At 47.9% G+C, this 18,710-nt stretch overlaps 1 protein-coding gene and 1 long non-coding RNA gene across 4 annotated transcripts in view; one reads left to right on the top strand and one right to left on the bottom strand.

Annotated features, from left to right (window-relative positions):
• Positions 1-9,710, bottom strand: part of LOC140603176 (uncharacterized) — a 37,789-nt gene extending 28,079 nt beyond the window's left edge. The window contains exon 1 of the long non-coding RNA XR_012006235.1: positions 9,355-9,710. This is a non-coding gene — a long non-coding RNA (uncharacterized lncRNA). The remainder of the gene's footprint in view (positions 1-9,354) is intronic.
• Positions 1-18,710, top strand: part of MARCHF1 (membrane associated ring-CH-type finger 1) — a 797,228-nt gene that overhangs the window by 761,884 nt on the left and 16,634 nt on the right. The gene's annotated exons all lie outside the window — the stretch shown is intronic.

Raw genomic sequence — 18,710 nt, 5'->3', positions numbered from 1 at the left:
AAAGAAAATGCATGCAACTTGGAACAAAGCCTTTCTTTGTTCTTAGCCTTCATGCTCAGTGGCACATCGTGCGAGGTTCCCCTGGCCTGGCCTATGTTGGAGCTGTCCCTGCCTGCCCACTTACACTATCCAAGCTCATGGGAGCTCGGGCCAGTGCTTCTCAACTTAGCTATTACAGAGGCAGTTCCTCTGCTTCTAATAAGTGTCTCCCAGGTCCCAATTCCCTGCCATGATCTTAAAGCCAGGAAACACAAGAGGGAAGGGCAGCCCAGCCACCTGGTATGTCCCCTTCACTCAGGGCCCATCTCTGCTAATGTCAGATGCATCACAGCATGGAACCAACTGAAAACAGGACTCATATTGCAGTTGATGCCAAAGAAAAGCAAAGCTCTGCTTACCCCTAAACAGAAACTCATTTATGAAAGGAAAATCCAAACTCCTCGTTCAAAATTGCCTCATGGTGACTTTTTAGAAGCAGAGAATCAAAATTGTGTACTTAGAACAGTGCCGCAAAGTGGTACTTGGTGGGGGAAGGAAAAGCTTGTTCAATAACGTAGATTTTCTAAAAACAGGCTTTGTCTTGGAAGCCTGACGGTTTACAGATAAATCTCTCCTCAGCCCTGCCAAGATAATTGGACTAAAGGGCACGGATGTTAACAGGTTTTGTTTTCTATTCAACTACTAACTAGCTGTGCTGTGGTAATCTGCATTACGCTCATTATTTAAGAATCTGGAATATGGCAGGTGATATTCCTCCTGGAGAAGCTTTGTGGGAGGCTGCAGGGGAAGTCAGCAGGGTCAGGGCAAGATGCATTTTTCTTAGCAGGATGGGCTTTCCGAGAATATGCAGGAGCTCCTGGACTTCCGTTGGCGGGCGTGGTGGTGTAGAGAAGAAGGGGCAGGCTCTTGAATAAGACACTTGTCCTTGCTGCTTTTGTCCTGCTTTTCCTGAATGTATTGCCCACCTAGATTTTTCATCTGTTTTTTAACAAGGTTCATGATAAAAAGTGAGAACTAGTATTTCACAGGTCAGGTAACCCTGCCTTACTGTGAGATTAGTTTTCTTTTAACATAATTTGGTGGATGGTTTGCAATCTTCAAATACCAGAAGGTCTTGCATTGCCATGGATTTCTTGATGCAACTAACCCATGTTGTCAAGGCAACCCACTTCATGTTTTCTCCACTCTAGAAAACCATTTCCAATGTTGCAAACCTTAACTCATAATCATCTCTTATAATACACAGGGTCAAACACACCCTCTGTATGCGCAAGCTACGACTATTTTTTATAAGCTATCGTGTCATTACAGTAGAAGAATTTGGCTTGAGGATAATGTGTGTATTAAAGCGTTAAAGTTAAAATAATCCCACAGCATTTATGTCCTATCTCTGCATTTCCAGGAGATGTGAGGGTGTTTGCTGCAAGCAGTCACATTTTTGAAGCTCCGGGAACAATGTTGACGCATTCTGACTAATTTCTATGTAAATTGATTGCAATCAACAGCTTTTTCATGGTTTGTGAAATTAAATCACTTAAAAAAGACAAAGTATTTTCCAAGGTTACTATCACCCACCTATTATATATTTTCTCCCTTTTTGAGTCAAGGCCCCGTTTTAAAAGTTCTTCCGTGTAACTGGGATAACTCCACAACTCTCTGAGAAGCTGGGACAGCATCACGTGGGAGCTCAGAGACTGACATCACGGGTGAAAGTGTCCCTCAGATATCTGGACTGCTTGCGTGGTTGACTTAAAAGAAAATCCCAATGAAAGGATAGTAAGGATCATTGGATCCGGTTAAAATTCTTTCTGAGGTATAAAAATTTAAAGACTTCGTTTTTAGCCTCACCTTGGCGATTCAACTCACCGTCTACATTTAAGTCACAGAGTGATCAGAAGTGGTTCTTAATCCCTCATCCACTACTGTTGGCCTGGCTCTCTAGTTAGTTTTCCAAACATTTATAAGGCTTCTTGCCCCTTACATTTTTGTTGGAAAGCTGATTGCATACAAGGTAGCCGTGTTTCATTTCATGATTCCCAAAAGTTTCAGAACACAAATATGTGGCTTTAAATGAAGTTTCTATATGGGTCTCAATGGCTTGGAGCATCTTCACGTTGCACGTTTATTAGATAAGACATACTTCAGCCCCTTTCAGCTGCCATTCTTATTTGAACGAGCTAAAGAATTTTATCCATATAAAATAGTATAAATTATCATATCCACTCTTGAAGAATTGGCATTATTTTCTTTCCATTATTGTGATTTGACAGATGAGGCATTCAAACGTCAATCTACAAAGCCTTTTAGGTTACCTAGCTCAGCCCTCTTCTGTTATATCCTTCACAAATCAGTAGCACAAAGGGTTTGAGCCTGCTTGCAGAGATACATGCCCAAAGGTAGAGCCAGTGGTTAAGGAAGGAGGTTGTAGGAAAAAGAAGTAAGTAAAGTAAAACCATAAGGCAAACATAAGGGGGATGCGCACCATGGGTCCTGTATGCTAGTCACGTGGGACAGTAATTCACTTCCAAAAGTATTAGCAGTCAAAGCAGAGACAGAAATGTGGTGAATTAAATAATGTATAAGATATAAATGTAAATATTTTAGCAAATACATAGATTATCAGATTACTGAGATCCTAGGGAAATTTTCTTCTTGGGTTACCATTAACTAAGTTTGGTAAAGGTATATGTTTTTTACCTAAATGAAGTATATTAATGGCCACAATAATCAGCCTGAATTTCCTGGTTGCGTATTGGTGCCAGGTGCTGTGCTGCATGCTTTGCTGTATACCCAACCTCATTTCACCCTCCCGAAAATCATGACATCGGTGTTCTTATCATAGCATCACAAGTGAGAAAACTCAGGCTCCGAGAGGTTAAATAAACTAAGGTCTCCGTTTTTACCTGGTGGAGCTGGGTTTCTGTCTTACATCAGTGTTCCGTCCAAGTCAGGGGTTTTAAGCATCATCCTCCACTGCCCTCTGTGGTTCAAAGTAGGGAGTGAGATGTCTGCCTGGATTGTTAGGAAATGCCTCCCAGGGAGGGACGGACTTGAAATTGGTTATGAGTGGTGACTAGATGCCTCCCAGTGAGATATTAAGAGTTGAGGACAGTCTATGCAAGAAAATAATACATTTAAATGCACACAGGATGCATAATTCTCAAACTGAAGATAGCTGGCTTTGCCAGAAAGTAAGATAACCATAGGCAGGTTTCTCAACTTCCCATCCTCCTCTGCAATGGAAGTAATAATAGGATGCCCATTACAGAGAAGTTTTGGGAATTAAATTAACAATGCAAAACTATTAATACTATAGTTAAGACAGATATTAGATGAAGCTAAACAGGAAGCAAGTGCCAGGGTGGGGTGCCGGGGTGGCTCAGTCTCGAACCTCTGCCTCTTGGCTTCAGCTCTGTTGTGATCTTGGGGTTGTGGGATCAAGCCCTGTGTCGGCCTCCGTACTCAGTGGGGAGTAGGTTAGAGGTTGTCTATCCCTCCGTCTGCCCCTCCCCCTGTGCCTGTTCTCTCTCAGATAAATTAAAAAAAAAATCTTTAGAAAGCAAGTGCCAGGTTATATCAAATGCTTTGCAAAAGAATTTCAACTTTACTGAGGAGGACATGGGAAGACAGTAAGAGTACTAAATAATGAATTAGTATCTTTGTACTTTTGAAAAATCACTCTGCAGCGATGTATGGAGAATGAATTGCCCTTGTGGGTGAGCCAAGCACAGCATGCAATCTAGAAAACAATATGGATTCAATTAAAGCAGTAGCTGAGAGGATGGACAGGAAGGCACTTGATGGGATTTGGTTACTGAGCTACCAGAGCTGAGCTGAGAGATGAGGTGTAGGAAATAGTCCATGATGCCTCTCAGCTTTCTGCCCTGAGCGATTGGATGAAGGGCTTCATTATTAACTGGGGAAGAATATACATAGAGATGAGCAAATCCGGGGAAACAACATAAGAAGTCCAGTAAGGACACATGAGCTTGAGATGCCTATGAACCAGCCAAGTAGAGGAGTGAGTCTGAGAGTAACTGAATCTAGACTCAGAAAGAAATGTGGGTAGAAGTCATCAGATGTCCCTGGTAGTAGAAGCCTCAGGCTCAGATGAATCATTGAGGGGTGCGAAGGTGTGATGAGAATGTGGATGAACATGGAGCCTCGGGGACCAAGAGGTAGGGGCAAGTGGGTAAGAGGAGCCAGCGGAGAAGGCTGACCAGCAGCAGCCAGAAAGGGGCACCAGACCAGCGAAGAGGGACGCTCTGGAAACCAAAGGCTTAAGTTGAAAGAGTCAGGTAGTGGCAGGTGCTGCAGACAAGACTCAGAGTAAACATAAAATTAGGAGGTCACCAGTAGTGTTGGCAAGACCCAAAAACGTCAGTGGAGCAACATTTTCCCACAGCTGGGTTTCAGAGGATTGAAGAATCTATAGAAGGTGAGAAAGAGTCGACATTCAGGGAAAGATAGACCAGGCGTTCTGAAATGTTGCCTGTGAAGCAGTAAGCAAGTCAAGTGGCCTTTGGTGAAGCAGAGAACCAAAGAACGTGGTTTTTTGTTTTGTTTTTGTTTTTGTTTACTGGAAATCAACATATAAGAGTTCTTAAAAATCAAGAAGATAAACAACCAATAGGAAAAAATATGGGGAAAAGCAACGCAAAATGAAATGCAAATGCTCAGGAAATATACACACACACTTTTCCATCTTAAAAGCAATCCAAAATATGAACACTTAAACAGCCTGGTATCAATTTTATCCTCTTAAATTGGCATTTAAAACATGCTCATAGTGAGATAATCTTCGTAGAGGACAAATTTGACAGTACCAGAAGTCTTAAATATGTCATACAATGTCTCCTTTAGGTTTTATTTCTAAAAATTTACCTCAATGAGGTGATCATGGATGTGCACAATATTTTGCTACGCAAATTCTTGGCACAGTCTTAGCTGTAACAGTGAACAAATAAATGTAAAACCTAAAACAATAATACTTCCAGAAGAAGCCATAGGAGAAAATCTGTATGACTTTGGGATAGGCAAAAGTATTTAGAGGTTAAACCAAAGACAATCAAAATTTCTAATAGTGAGCTGGTGGCAGAGACTTCGGCTGAACTATGTGATAGCATATATGCAGCCATTATAAGTGGAATTCAGTGACATTCATGATATAGCGTTACATTTAAGAAACTGTTTTCATTAAGTATGTTAGTATAATGTCTCTTTTGTATTTAAAAATAAAACTTATTCAGCATTGTACTGAAGATTTTAGCCAGGGTAATAAAGCAAGGGGAAAAAAATCAAATTAGAAGCAACATACTTGAGCTGTATTTGTTCACAAATGACGTGATTATCTACCTAGAAAATCAGATGGACTCTCTGAAAAGCTATTTGACTACTAAGTGAATTTAACGAGATTAACCAGGGTATATAAGATCAATACATAAAAATCAAATCTATTTCTATATACTAATAACAAGCTTTTACATTAGAATTTTTTTAAAAAAAAACACATCATTTGCAAGAGCACTAAAATTATTAAACACCTCAGGATAAATCTGACAAAAGAAGCACAAGATCTGTACATTAAAACCAACACAACATTGCCAAGAGAAATTAAAGACCTATGTAAATAGAGACATCTCATGTATTCATAGATTGGGAGGCTCAGTATTGTGGTCAGTCCTCTCCCACTCCAAACTGAGTTATAGATTTAACACAACCTCAATTAAAAAAAAAAAATCCCAGCAGGCTTTAAAAAAATAAGCTGTCAAACTAAATATAAAATTCACATAGAAATGCAAAGGAGCTAGAATAGCCAAGTGATTTTTTTTTAAAAGACAAATCTGAAGGAATAACTTAAGTATCTAACTTAAAGACATATAATAAAGCAACAAGAATTAAGGCAGTGTAGTCATATTCATCAAGACCAATAAATCAATGAACCAGAGTAGAGTCCAGAAACAGACCACACATCTATACTCAAACAATCCTTTTGACAAAGATGCAAAAGCAATTCAATAGGGAGAGGATGGCCTTTTTAAGAAATTTAAAAAATAAATTATGATCCACATCTCCCTCTATATTTAAAATTAACTCAACCTTTAACCTATAACTGTGAAACCTAAAACAATAACATTCTAGAAGAAAACATAGAAGCAAACCTTTTGGTGAGGATATGACATTAAAAAAAAAAAAAAAAATCCGTAAGTGAACAAATTGCTATCATGGATTTTGTCAAAATTAAAAACATCTATTATTCTAAAGTCACTATTATGATAATGAAATGTCAAGCCACCTTTTGGGAATATTTCAAATCATACATCTGATAAAGGACTTGTGTTTCCCTCATATAAAGATCTCTGAAATCTCAACAGTAAAAAAAAAAAAAAAAAAAATCCAGCAACCCAACAAATGAAAATGGACATTTCAATAGACACTTCATCAAAAAAAGTTACACAGATGGCAAATGAAAATATAAAAGATGTTCAATATCATTAGTCATTAGAGGAATGCAAATTAAACCCCACAGTGGGGCCCCTACACAGCTATTAGAAAGGCTAAAACTCCACAGACTGATCACACCAAACGTTGGGAAGGCTGTGGAGGAACTGGAACCCTCACACACTGCTGGAGGAAATATAAGGTGGCGTAACCACTTCGGGAAGAAGTCTGGCAGTATTTTAAACAGTTAGACGTGTGCCTGTGATATAATTAGCTATTTTACCCCCAGGTATTCATCTGATAGAAATAAAAATGTATGTTCTTACACAGGCTTGTACACGACAGTTCACTCAGTAGTCCCCGACCGGGATACCGCACCAATGCTCATCCAGTGAACAAATGAACACATTGCAGTAGAGCCCGACAGTGGAACACTAGCAGCAGTGAAAGGAAGGGATGTTGATACATGACCCGATATGCGTGCATCTCGAAAGAATTCAGCTGAATGGAAAATGCCAGACAAAAAGCCCACGTGTTGTTATAATTCCATTTCTATAAAACCCCAGAGAATGCATTCTAATCTGTGACAAAATGACAAAAATGCGTATCACTGCTTGCCTGGAAAAGGTGCAGCGGGGGGGCTGGGCGGGAGGGATTATAAAAGGATAAGAGGAAACTTTGAGGAGTGATAGTTATATTCACATATTTCACCGATAGTCCTAGTCCTTGTATATTTACATCACCTGCGGTGAGGGTCTCGCAGGTGTACGCATCAAAAACCATCAGCTTTTACACTTTAAGTGCGTGCAGCGTGCATGTCAGTTCTGTATCTATCAATAAATGCAGTTGCTTTCTAAAATTGTGTAAATAGAAACCTGGGGCTTGGTGGCTTATGGTTGCTCATTCTTGCTTCTCCCAAATAATAATAGGATTAAAGCCTTCCCATTACCGCTCTACTAGATACCCGAGGCTGACCGCCCCCCTCCCTATATGTGCAAATATTCTAGAACACTGTAAAAGGGAGTGTCTGTACCCGCTCCAGAGAGGGGAGAAGCTCTGTGGCACAGAAGGGGACACTCCTTTTTGGTGGCCAGTAGGTCAATCAATGGGTGGAGGCGAATCCTGTCCTCCGGGGCTCCAGCATGGGTACGTTTTCCCTCTTCCCTCCATCCTCTGACCTCTTCTTAGCACCAGCAGAAAGCTGCCTCTGCACTTTCCTAATTATCAGTCACTCCCCCTATCTCATCACCTCCATTGTGCTGGGGCTTCGAAGAAATAAAAATATATGAGAATTCAATCTCCATGTTAAGATAGTCTGAATGCTTACATTCTCACATATTTCACGTGCACATAAAGAAGAAAAGATGGAAGATACACCCTGAAGACATTACTGATGATTTTACGTGATTTTCTTGTCTGGGTTCTGTAAGTTTTCTATAATGAACGTGCAGGTGATAAAAGCAATGAGCTACTGTAAGAGAAGAAGTGGGAGAGACAGGCCAGCAAGTTAGCTTGGTGGAAGGGCCAAGGGGCCTCCGAGAGAGAGAGAGAGAGAGAGAGAGAAATTAAAAATAAATGAAAAGATACAATCAGAGGATCAGGTGTCGCGGGGAATGACCAGTTTGGACCGCAAAGGGACATTTTGTCCTCTTAGATAAGAGGAAAGGAAGTAAGAAGGGTGTGATGCAGTTATAAATACGGCTTCGTCTAGAGACAGGAAGTGAAGGGAGTTTACCCACGAGAGGATCGATGTCCTCCCAAGTGGAAGCTATATTTAGTAAGCCCCACTGTTGAGACCTCAGCTGTCACCCCCCTCCCCCGGAACCCGGAGGGAAAAACTAGTAGCAGAGACTACCAGCCAGTCACCGCCTCCCTACTTTATCCTCCATACAGCTATTAGGGTGGCATTTTAGACCCCGGGTAGCCCTAGACCCTAAACACCTTCCTACCTTGCTCCTTGGAGATTGCTTAAACTTGGCCCCCACCACCAGTCCCCGGCCAGGGACCCCCCCACACGGTGCACCTGCTCTCCTCAAGCACCTGGAGCGCCTCTTCCTTCCTACAGACCCTGTCCACACAGGCCGTCCCACTTCTGTTCATATAAATCTGATCTCACAGATCGGTCACTTTGTGGGTTTTGTCCCCAGATTCACCTACGTCACCACTTGGTGAGTTCAGCAGCAGGACAGTGGTCCCATAGGGGGCCTGAGGCCTCCACCTTCTCTCAGCTACTCCCCAACAAACTCCACCCCTCCTTCTCCCCATGTCCTCTGAAGGTACAAACTCTCCCTGGTGTCCCACTCAGAGATCAGCCCACATTTGGGTCCCCGGAGCCTTGCTTGTCACTCCGATTCGGCATCAAGAACTTTCTTTTGAACAAATTCCATGAAGGAAACCGGAGAAGAACACTTTCTCCCTTTCCCCACACATCAATCTGTGTCCATCTCGGGTTCCATGTTCCCGGGCTTTGGGTTGAGACTCAAGGCTCTTCGGCATCCAGTCCTGCCCGCCCTTCCCACCTCACTCTTGCTCATGCTCTGAGTCTCTGCAGTTTTCTCAGACAAATCTCTATCCCACAGAACCCTGCAAATTTTTACATAACCCGAGGTTCACTGAACCTCCCCTCTTTGCCCTTTTTGTCATGCTCAGCTCAAGTACTGGAAGCATTTTATGATCTTTCATAGAAAGAGGATGTTTAAAAAAAAAGAAGGAAGGAAGGAAGGAACGAAGGAAGGAACGAAGGAACGAAGGAAGGAACGAAGGAACGAAGGAAAGATGTTTAAATGGGAATATTTTTTTATTTTTTTTAATGGGAATATTAAACATTCCTCTTCAATTTCAATGTGGGTAGCTAAACCTCACCTCTTGCTTTTTGTAAGAACAAATTAGTAGAATAATAATAGATTGGCTTACCATTTGATTGCTATCCCTTTGCAGGGATTCAATGGCATTAGAGAAATCGACAACTGAATCTGCTGTGGGAAAAGGTGTATCAGAATTTGAATGCCTGGGAGTGGAGGACATGGAGAAAGAGGCAAGGCCAACCCGTTGTTACGAGCCTTCTGAAGAGACTGGGGGGTGGTAGGGAATGACAGGCTATTAAATAAGAACTTTTCCATAAGAATCCCTCTCATATTCACTTTGCACTCTTAAGCTCTAGGAAGAAAAATGGCATCTGTTCTAGAATGTGAACAAGTATCACTTGTGTCAAAAGGAATTCTACAGAGAGAGCAACCAGACATAAGGGGTCCTCGCTCGGAACAGATTTCTTGGCAAGGGCTCCTGGAGGTCCGGAACAGATTGTTTTTCGCGTCCTCTGAGCTGACATAAAATGCTCGGCTACCCAAAAGCTGTCCTTGGTCGAAAGCAACTTCTTCTTAAATGGAAGGACACAAGGTTTGGGGATGGTGGGATGGGACACAGTTGCCTTTCTTGGAGGGCGAAATATGGGGACACAGTCGAACATTCCCATGGAAACAAGAACTCCACATTGACTCCCAGCACCAGCACTAGGCTGAGGGAATCAGCATTTGAGGCGTGGAGTCCACTGGAAGTGCTGCAAATGAGGAAACTGGCCAGTCGGGGTAGTTTTCCAAACCTGTCACATCCCCCAAACCTAAGTTTCATTTCTTGCCTGCGGAGATTATACGTACCTCCCGCCCTTCCCTGGCCCAGAGCTTCCTTGTTTTATTAAGAAGCGGATGTGTTATTCTTACATCAATGAAGGGGGGAGCAGGGGGTCATAATCGGGAAAGCGGCTCAGACCTCTCTGAGAATCCAATGGAAAGCACGAACCTCTCCCCAGAAAAAGTAAATGCAACATTTTACCTGCAGTTTAGAGAATTTCTCTACCCCTGGAAGCTCCAAAGAGCTCCACGGTTTAATAAAAAGGCTCCAGTCTTAGGACGAAGCTCTTAGCAAAGGGTCAGTCTCTGTAGTGGCAAAACAAGCTTAAAGGCAACACAGTGAGCCAACTCATTATGCTTGATGTCAAAGTGATGATGAAATGGATTTTATTTGTATCACCTTTGTGTTGTCATATTTAAAATATGAATCACTAATTAGAGAGATGAAGGCGCCATTGTCTGCTATTTAAGCCGGAGTAGAATATATGTTTATCAGATTTATTTCAAATGTTTACGTGAGAGCAGAAAACCACCACCACCAACACGAAAAACTCACCCCGGTCACGTGACACCCAGTGTTCAAATGTGACACTACTATTAAAGCAGGATGGAAATAGGATGAAGATTTTTTTTTGGGGGGGGGGTGGAGGGAGTCCTAAAAATAAGTATTGACAACGAGCTGTCAGTGGCATTGACATTGCACAATAGAGACTCCACGGAGAAACCTCTTTTTCTCTGCTGCCACCCAGAGGAATCTTTCAGAAAAATAACCACACACATTCACGCACGCACACGCACACATCAGACAGTGGGAGAGGCCTAGAAGCGTCGATGAAGTCAAAGTCCGAAGGGCAGTTATACGGGGCCCTGCTCCAATACACAAAGCTGCCCGATTCTGACACTAACGTGAACGGCAGGAAAGCGGGAATTTGGGTTATCCTGTTCCCTCACCCCTGGAAAACATCTGGTAAGTGGTGATGCTTCAGGAATGAGCTCCTGAATGAAAAAAAAAAATCCACTTGGAAAACAAACAAACTTACCGTATTCCCCGGGGCCAATCAGTTCAGTCCTCCAGGCCTCAGTGTCTCCAGGGAGAAAATGAGGGGTTAAAATCCGGTGTTCTCGAAGGTCTCCCGGTGGCCCAGGCTCTGCGGCTCTGCACGTGTACGGCACGTGCCTCCTCCCGCCTGCACGGCTGGGGTCCTTCCAGGGACAAGGAGCCGGCAGTGGCCAACGTGGGCCCCCACGAACTGCGGGGACTCCCCGAGGAGGAAAGAAGGGAGGCCCTCGTGGGAGAAAGAGGCACGAGGAGTGTGTGATTCTGGGGAGGGCTCCTTTCTTCTGGGGAAGGACCTCCGAGACGCAGCGGCAATTCCAGGAGGCCGAGGCCAGGCCTTAGACGTGCAGAGGAGGAGGAAAATGCCATGTCACGGGAGGTGATGCCGTCCCTCCCTCTGTTGCTTTCGTGAAGTGACAGCCCGTAGTGAAACCACCCCCCTGGACACGGCGCCCTAGACCCTAGATCTCCTGCCAGCTGGGAGAGATCTCTCATATCATCTCTCCCAGGTATCTCTCCCAGATATCATCCCTCCCAGAGATCTCTTCCAGAACATACGGTGTATTGTTCACCGTGAACTTCAGGAGGAGACAGACAGCAGAGTGTTGGTGGAATATTTTAAAATAAATTGTGTTGAAGCGCACCTGTTGAGTCTGTAAGCAATTGGTGTTCTTATGAGACACTACCGATCAACCCAGACGTGGCTGAGGTTTTTTGGGGGAGAGGAGTGATGGTAGGGAAGTGGAAATCTTTTCGGCCTGGTGAAAAAAAGATTAGAAATCACAGCATCTCTCTAAAATGTTTCCCTAAACGTTGCTTTTGTCAGAGAAGCAATCCTCAGACTTCTGCACACCTAAGAATCAGTTGGAATGATTAAGAACGCAGATACCTAAGGCCCCCCACATGGATCTGGGACCGAGCCTCAGAATTTGCAGTTTTTTTTAACTGTTTCCAGAGCAATCCCCAGGCAGAGGTGGAGCCCGCCTCCCTCCGCACACACTGGCTGGCGACTTTTCTTTCCGGCCCGTCGTCTTCGCCGTGTGTGATATCGTTGCACCCTCTAGTGGATGATCATACCCAGCAATTTTTTTTTTTCTTACCCTACAAATATCTTGCTCAAAACTTGGGAGAGGTCTTGTCTCTCCTGGACTCCTTGAAAGGAAGCAACGGGAGATCAGCGAAAGGTTTGAGAAAGAAACGCTGGCTCTCACATCCAATCCACGTGTACGTGGGCCTGCATTTAACGTGTAAGGAATATGCACACGTTGTATGGAAAGAGGACCTTTTAACCCTCGTAAGTTTGACTGAATGGGATACAGCAAATATGCTTCACACAAATATTTTAGTAACTTTGGATTTACAAGTTTCCAGACTCCTGAGACCTGTAATTTTGATGTTGTCACAAACCAGTTTTCTACAAGTGCCTTCCAACGCCCAGCACAGCAAGTTGGGTGTTGCCGATTGCTCCCTCCGAGCATCTTTTGGTGCTCGGTGGCCCTTGAGACCCCTTGAGTCACCCCTAAGGGCCAGAGCTCTTCTCAAGGTTCAGAAAATACTGGCTCTCTATTTTTTACCTCCTGGCTTCTATCTGCAGAACCTGGGTTACTGATGCTAGTACTTCAAGGACCACAAACCCAGTCGCCCGGGGCACCGAGCGGGTAACCTAAGTGAGTCAAGCGAGCAGGGCGTAAAGCAAAGAGAGCGGTGGGGATGCAGCAAACTGGGTTTGTTCCATTTCGAGGAATTTGAAAACTAGTCACATTTTTGCTACTTTTTGCCCACGATGGGCCTGAGAGCCTTATGGATCTTTGTCTCATAAACCAGTTAGGGACCCCTGGCCTGCTTGAGGGTTTACTAAAGGCTCGTGAGGTGTGGGTGTTATCGTGAGCGATTGTAACAAATACCGTGTACAAGAGGCAGTACCATCCTCCCAGTTTTGCCCACGAGGAAACTGGAGCTTAAGGAGGTAGTTTACTTGCCTGCCCCCCTTCGGTGGACACTTCCTGCTGGTGGCTCTAACCCAGGTTGGCCAAACCCCAAAGTCTGTGTTCTCGGTGACTTCATTCCAAAGCCTCTCCAAGCATGTGGCTTCTTCCCAGTTGGACCTGACAGTCACTCTGTGCTCCCCAACTCCCTCCTGGGGCCCCCCGGTCCGACCCCAGCCCTCCTCACCACCACCACCCCCGTCCCAGGTTCTCTCTATGTGTTCATTTGGCCTCTGATTCTCCCAGTGTCTTTGCATTCGGACAACCTCCCATCTGGTCTCGGCACCAGCATGCTTCCTGCTGTTACAACTGTCACTGTAAACCACTGCGGCCAGCACGCGACACAACTTATTTCTGCTACCGCTGCTGTGAGAAGCGCACCTTCTCCTGGAGCTATAGGTGATATTCAGTGTTACTTAGATTTTTGGTCTAAGTCGGATTTGCCCTGATAGGACACCTCTACTTTTCTACTCAACTGGGCTATTTCCAAGTACTACTGAGTATATGGTAAAGTTAAAGTTCCATTCTATCAGTTGGCCTCGAAAACTCCATTGTTTTTAAAAAGCCAATGTTAAGAGTCCTCGAACACAGAAACCCAAGGTAATTACCTTTGGAGGAGAATAAGCTATTTCTTTCACCTACCCATTCCCAGGTGACTTCTTCAGTTGTGCAATCATGAAGAGAGAATAGCAGGCCTGGGGCGTGTTTCTGGAGGTTTCCTATGTTCTTTCCTCAGGAAACACATAATGATAATCCACACACCCATATTAACGCTTTCCATTTACTGGAGATGCTGGAGTCACTTCAACCTCTTATGAAAACTGTCACCCAGAACAGTATTTCTTTGGGAAGTCTTAGCATAACATCTTGAACTGAATTTCCAGACAAAAAGAATGAAAACTTACCGAGGCATACATCGCAACCTGGGATATATTTTTCTTTCAATCCTAACAGAAAAGCAGTTATCATTGTGCAGCCTTTTGAACGATTCGACTGACGTTATGCAGAGTAAATTATCCACTTGCCCTTCTTTGTACAAATAGGTACCAAAAACAGACTGTATTTCCCTGCTATGCGATTCCTTATTCAGAGAAAAAAAAAAAAAAAAAACCTGTTTGTACTGGGAAAATAGTTGGGGATGGGTGGCTTTGACTGCCTTAATTCTGTATGAACAAATCCCAGCTCAGCCTTTCTTCATCCTTGGGTGATGTTGTCAATGTGATGCATGAATCTAGAAGGTAAAGACAACTGAAGTTTGATTGGATATGGCGCTGCAATTTCCAAGTTATGATAGCCCCTAACATTTATTGAATTCTTGCTAAGGACACAATACTGCTCTGCACTTAATACGCATTACCTCCCTTCAACTTGACCTTGCAAAGTAGCTAGTGCCCTTATCACGATTTACAGGAAAGGAGATGGAAGGGCAGTGAATTAAAATAACTCACCCAAGATCACCCAACCCTTAGTGGCAGAGTCAGAATTTGAACCCAGAGCCCTCGTTTTTTTTAACAAGTACACCGTGACTCGCAGACCCAGTATGTTGTGAGAGTCCGTAGCTCGCTCCTCGGCGCTCGATTCAGCCAGGCCCGGGTGTGCAGACTGGGAACCAGCTCCCTAGAGGATTCTGGGACACAGCCAGGTCTGAAAACTACTTCTCATTATAAAAGACTCCTAGAACGGGATAATTTTTCTTTTTATTCCAGCCCACGTTCAGGTAATGTCCAGCGTTCAGTAACTCGAAATGCGGAGGAAGACAGACTTCGTGGTGGCCAGATGGAGCCACTGATTTCAGGTTCCCAGGTGTTCCGGGAAAAGGTCTAAACCATTTCTCAAAAACAAATACTGCCAATTACTCGCAGTATTATCTTAACCTAACTTGGGTCCCCATGACTGTTCTCCCCCAACCCTACATCAGCACGTGCTCAGACGATCCCAAGATGGTAGTCGTTAATCTCATATTTGCATTTCGATTGGAGTTTTGGGGGGTTCATCTGGACACGCGGCCCATTCCTCACTACTTGTGCTTGCAAATTTTTTTTGGATATAGGTCCTAATCGCTCTTGCAGGACAAGACCATCTCCTCTTGTCCTGTCCTCAAGAGACAAAGAGGAGCGACATTCAACCGGAGGGAGGTATAAAATTCTCCTTCACAAAAAAAAAAAAAAAAAAAAATCTCTTTCGCATTGGACCATGCATGAGAGATGTTAAAGAGTCAGTATCTGTGGACCCAGAGTGGAAGAGACAACTATGGGGGGAAACAAAGACAATTTCCGGAGATTATAGTGGCCACACAGAATATTTATGGATATAACGTTTAAGTTTGGGCGCCCAGGGAGGAAGCCAGGGGAGCCGTGTAATTTGTGGTTCTGTTGAGGGATCAGTTGGAGTCTTGTACACTTTCTGACTTGTGTCCGATAACGAGCACCTTACCTTGGCCAGGTCCCCACCCTCCGCATCTCAACCTGGCTGTGGTGTTTTTCCCATCTACCACCAGGTTTGTAGTCAATAGCACTGAAAGCCTGAGTAGGGTCCAGTCTTCTTCCAGGGTTCTTTAGTCCATTTTGGAGACAGAAATGACTTACCAAGGCATATCCGTGAACTTGAGGGTTCATTAAGGTCTCAAGAGTCATGCCTCCTGAACGTGAAGAGTCTATTGTCTGGTTTTCTCCTCCAGCATTTGAATCATAAGTAAGAAAATTAGATTTTAATATATTTTCACGTACCTGAACACTAATCTGAAAATTGAAATACAGAATGAAATAGTTTCTTAAGTGACTAATGAGCTAACACGGAGTTATTCTATTTCATTTCAAACAAATTCACTGATGTTGTGAAATCTTTCCATCACAGCCAGGTAACCAAACCGGTTTGGTAATTTTCCTTCCCTAGACCACTACTTAGTTTATGGCAAGGAGTGGCAGGGGCTACTTCTAGCATTGACTCCATCGAGGTCACCATACAGCTCTGCCAAGTGCCATCAGTCAGGTGGTTCTCAGACTCCACCTTGCAGCCGACTCACCTGAGGGTTAGTGAAAACACACAGTGTAGGCCCCCAACTCTGGACTCTGATTCAGAAACTCTGGGGGTGGGGCCCCAGATGTTGCATTCCTAGATGTTAAAAGCTCAAATCAGGCATAATAAGATTTTTAAGAGTTCATTCAAGCAAAACTCAGTCTGAGTCAGGCAGTGCAAAGCCAGGAATGGTGGGGAGAGTGGTGGGGAGCTCCTTATCCACAGGCCCCGGGGGAGGGGCGCATGCAGACAAAGTGCAGAAGCAAAGGAAGGTAATCATGGATTTGATGGGCCGAAGCTCAAAGTCGAGTTGGCTCTTTGTGATTGGTTATCCTTGGGTTTCCATTTCTGAACCTTTTGGCATTTATAGGCTACGATTTTGGTTAGCTTAGGTAGGCTGCCCTGGCATTAGAGCCACTGGGTCCTGGGCCCAGGGTCCTCCTTGCTTAGTTTGGCACGAACAGGCCTCAAGCTGATGCTGATGCTTCTGGGGAACACTTTTTAAGAACCAGAAAACAGATTCTTAAGTACAGAGAAGAGATTCACGGCCGGGCGCGTGGGCAGCTGGGGAGTGGGGCCTACAGGCCTTCAGTTAGGGGAAGACCAAGTCACAGGGGTCAAAGGTGCAGCACAGGGAATAGGGTCAAGGGCATCCCCACAGAGTTGGGTGGAGACAGGTGGTAGCTACGCTCGTGTGAGCACAGGGTGACTACAGACCTGTCGAACCAGCGAGCTGCACGCCTGGAACCGTGCAACGTGGTGTGCCAGCTAGTCCTCCACCAGCCCACAGGGAGCCAGCGCCCCCCACCCCGGGCCCTGCAGGGACTCCACCCCCTGGAAGCCTCGGTTAACGCCTTTGCTGACTTCTTCGGTGGGCAGCTGGGACTGGGACGGGAAGGAATGCCACTGAAAGCCCTTAAACCCTGAACCCGCACCGGCTGGTCTCGCAGCGAGCAGCGGGGGGCGCCCGGGAGCGGGCGGGGGCGGGGGCGGGGGCGGGGCGGAGACCGGGGTCCACGCCGGCGTCCCGGGGTGCGGGGGGTCGCTGAGGCCTTGAACGCCGCGGGCAGCGGCGGGGGCGGGGGCGGCCTCGAGGGCCGTGGAGGCGGGTGCGCGGGGTGCCTCGGCCCGGCGGGGAGCGGCGCCGCCCAGCACCCCCACCGCCGGCTTCCGCCTCGGCTTCGGAGCAGTGAGCAGCCCCGGGTCCCCTCGGGGCGGGGGCGGGGGCCGGGGCGGGGGCGGGTGCCCCGAGGGCAGGCCCCGCGCCCCGCAGGGGCCGCTGCGAACCTGGGCCTGTGCCCTGCCCGCGGGGCCCGCCCCCTGCGGGGTCACCCGGTCACCCGCACCCGCACCTGAGCGCCCCCTGCAGGGCCACCCGCACCGCACCCATCGCCCCGCTGAGCGCCGCGGGCCCTCGGCTCCCTGCACCCCTGCACCGAGGCGCGGCGGGAGCAGCCCCAGCTCCTGCGGCCTCCGCGTCCGGCGCCCCGGACACCCCGCGGGCGCCCTCTGCCGGCTGTGTCGGGAGGGACACCCCGCAGGCCGCCGACCGCACCCCGGGAGCCGCGAGCGCCGCGTGCACGGCTGGCCCGGCGGGCAGGGCTGCGGGCTCCGCTCCGACGGCGGGGCTGGGACGGTGGTCGGGACGCGGAGGCCGGGGCCGGAGGAGGCCGGGGCGGGTGGAGGCCGGGGCGGGAGGAGGCCGGGGTCGGAGGAGGTCGGGGCGGGAGGAGGCCGGGGCGGGAGGAGGCCAGGGTCGGAGGAGGCCGGGGCGGGAGGAGGCCGGGGCGGGAGGAGGCCGGGGTCGGAGGAGGCCGGGGCGGGAGGAGGCCGGGGTCGGAGGAGGCCGGGGTCGGAGGAGGCCGGGGCCGGAGGAGGCCGGGGCGGGAGGAGGCCGGGGCGGGAGGAGGCCGGGGTCGGAGGAGGCCGGGGCCGGGAGGAGGCCGGGGCCGGGAGGAGGCCGGGGCGGGAGGAGGCCGGGGTCGGAGGAGGCCGGGGCCGGGAGGAGGCCGGGGCGGGAGGAGGCCGGGGCGGGAGGAGGCCGGGGTCGGAGGAGGCCGGGGCGGGAGGAGGCCGGGGTCGGAGGAGGCCGGGGCCGGAGGAGGCCGGGGCCGGAGGAGGCCGGGGCGGGAGGAGGCCGGGGCGGGAGGAGGTCGGGGCCGGAGGAGGCCGGGGCGGGAGGAGGTCGGGGCCGGAGGAGGCCGGGGCGGGAGGAGGCCGGGGCGGGAGGAGGCCGGGGTCGGAGGAGGCCGGGGCGGGAGGAGGCCGGGGCGGGAGGAGGCCGGGGCCGGGAGGAGGCCGGGGCGGGAGGAGGCCGGGGTCGGAGGAGGTCGGGGCCGGAGGAGGTCGGGGTCGGAGGAGGTCGGGGTCGGAGGAGGCCGGGGCCGCAGGAGGCCGGGGCCGGGAGGAGGCCGGGGCCGGGAGGAGGCCGGGGCGGGAGGAGGCCGGGGTCGGAGGAGGCCGGGCGGGAGGCGGTGAGGACACGAAGCTGGCCTCGACCCGGAGGCGGCCAGGCCCTGCCCCCCCCCCGCCCCGCCCCCGCGGGGGAGCAGGACCGTCCCGGGCCCTTCCCAGTCCTTCCCCTTG

This window comes from Canis lupus, chromosome 13, assembly GCF_048164855.1.
Source record: "Canis lupus baileyi chromosome 13, mCanLup2.hap1, whole genome shotgun sequence".
Lineage (NCBI taxonomy): Eukaryota > Metazoa > Chordata > Mammalia > Carnivora > Canidae > Canis > Canis lupus.
Note: the sequence above shows the minus strand (reverse complement) of the source record. Positions and strands in the feature narration are given on the sequence as shown.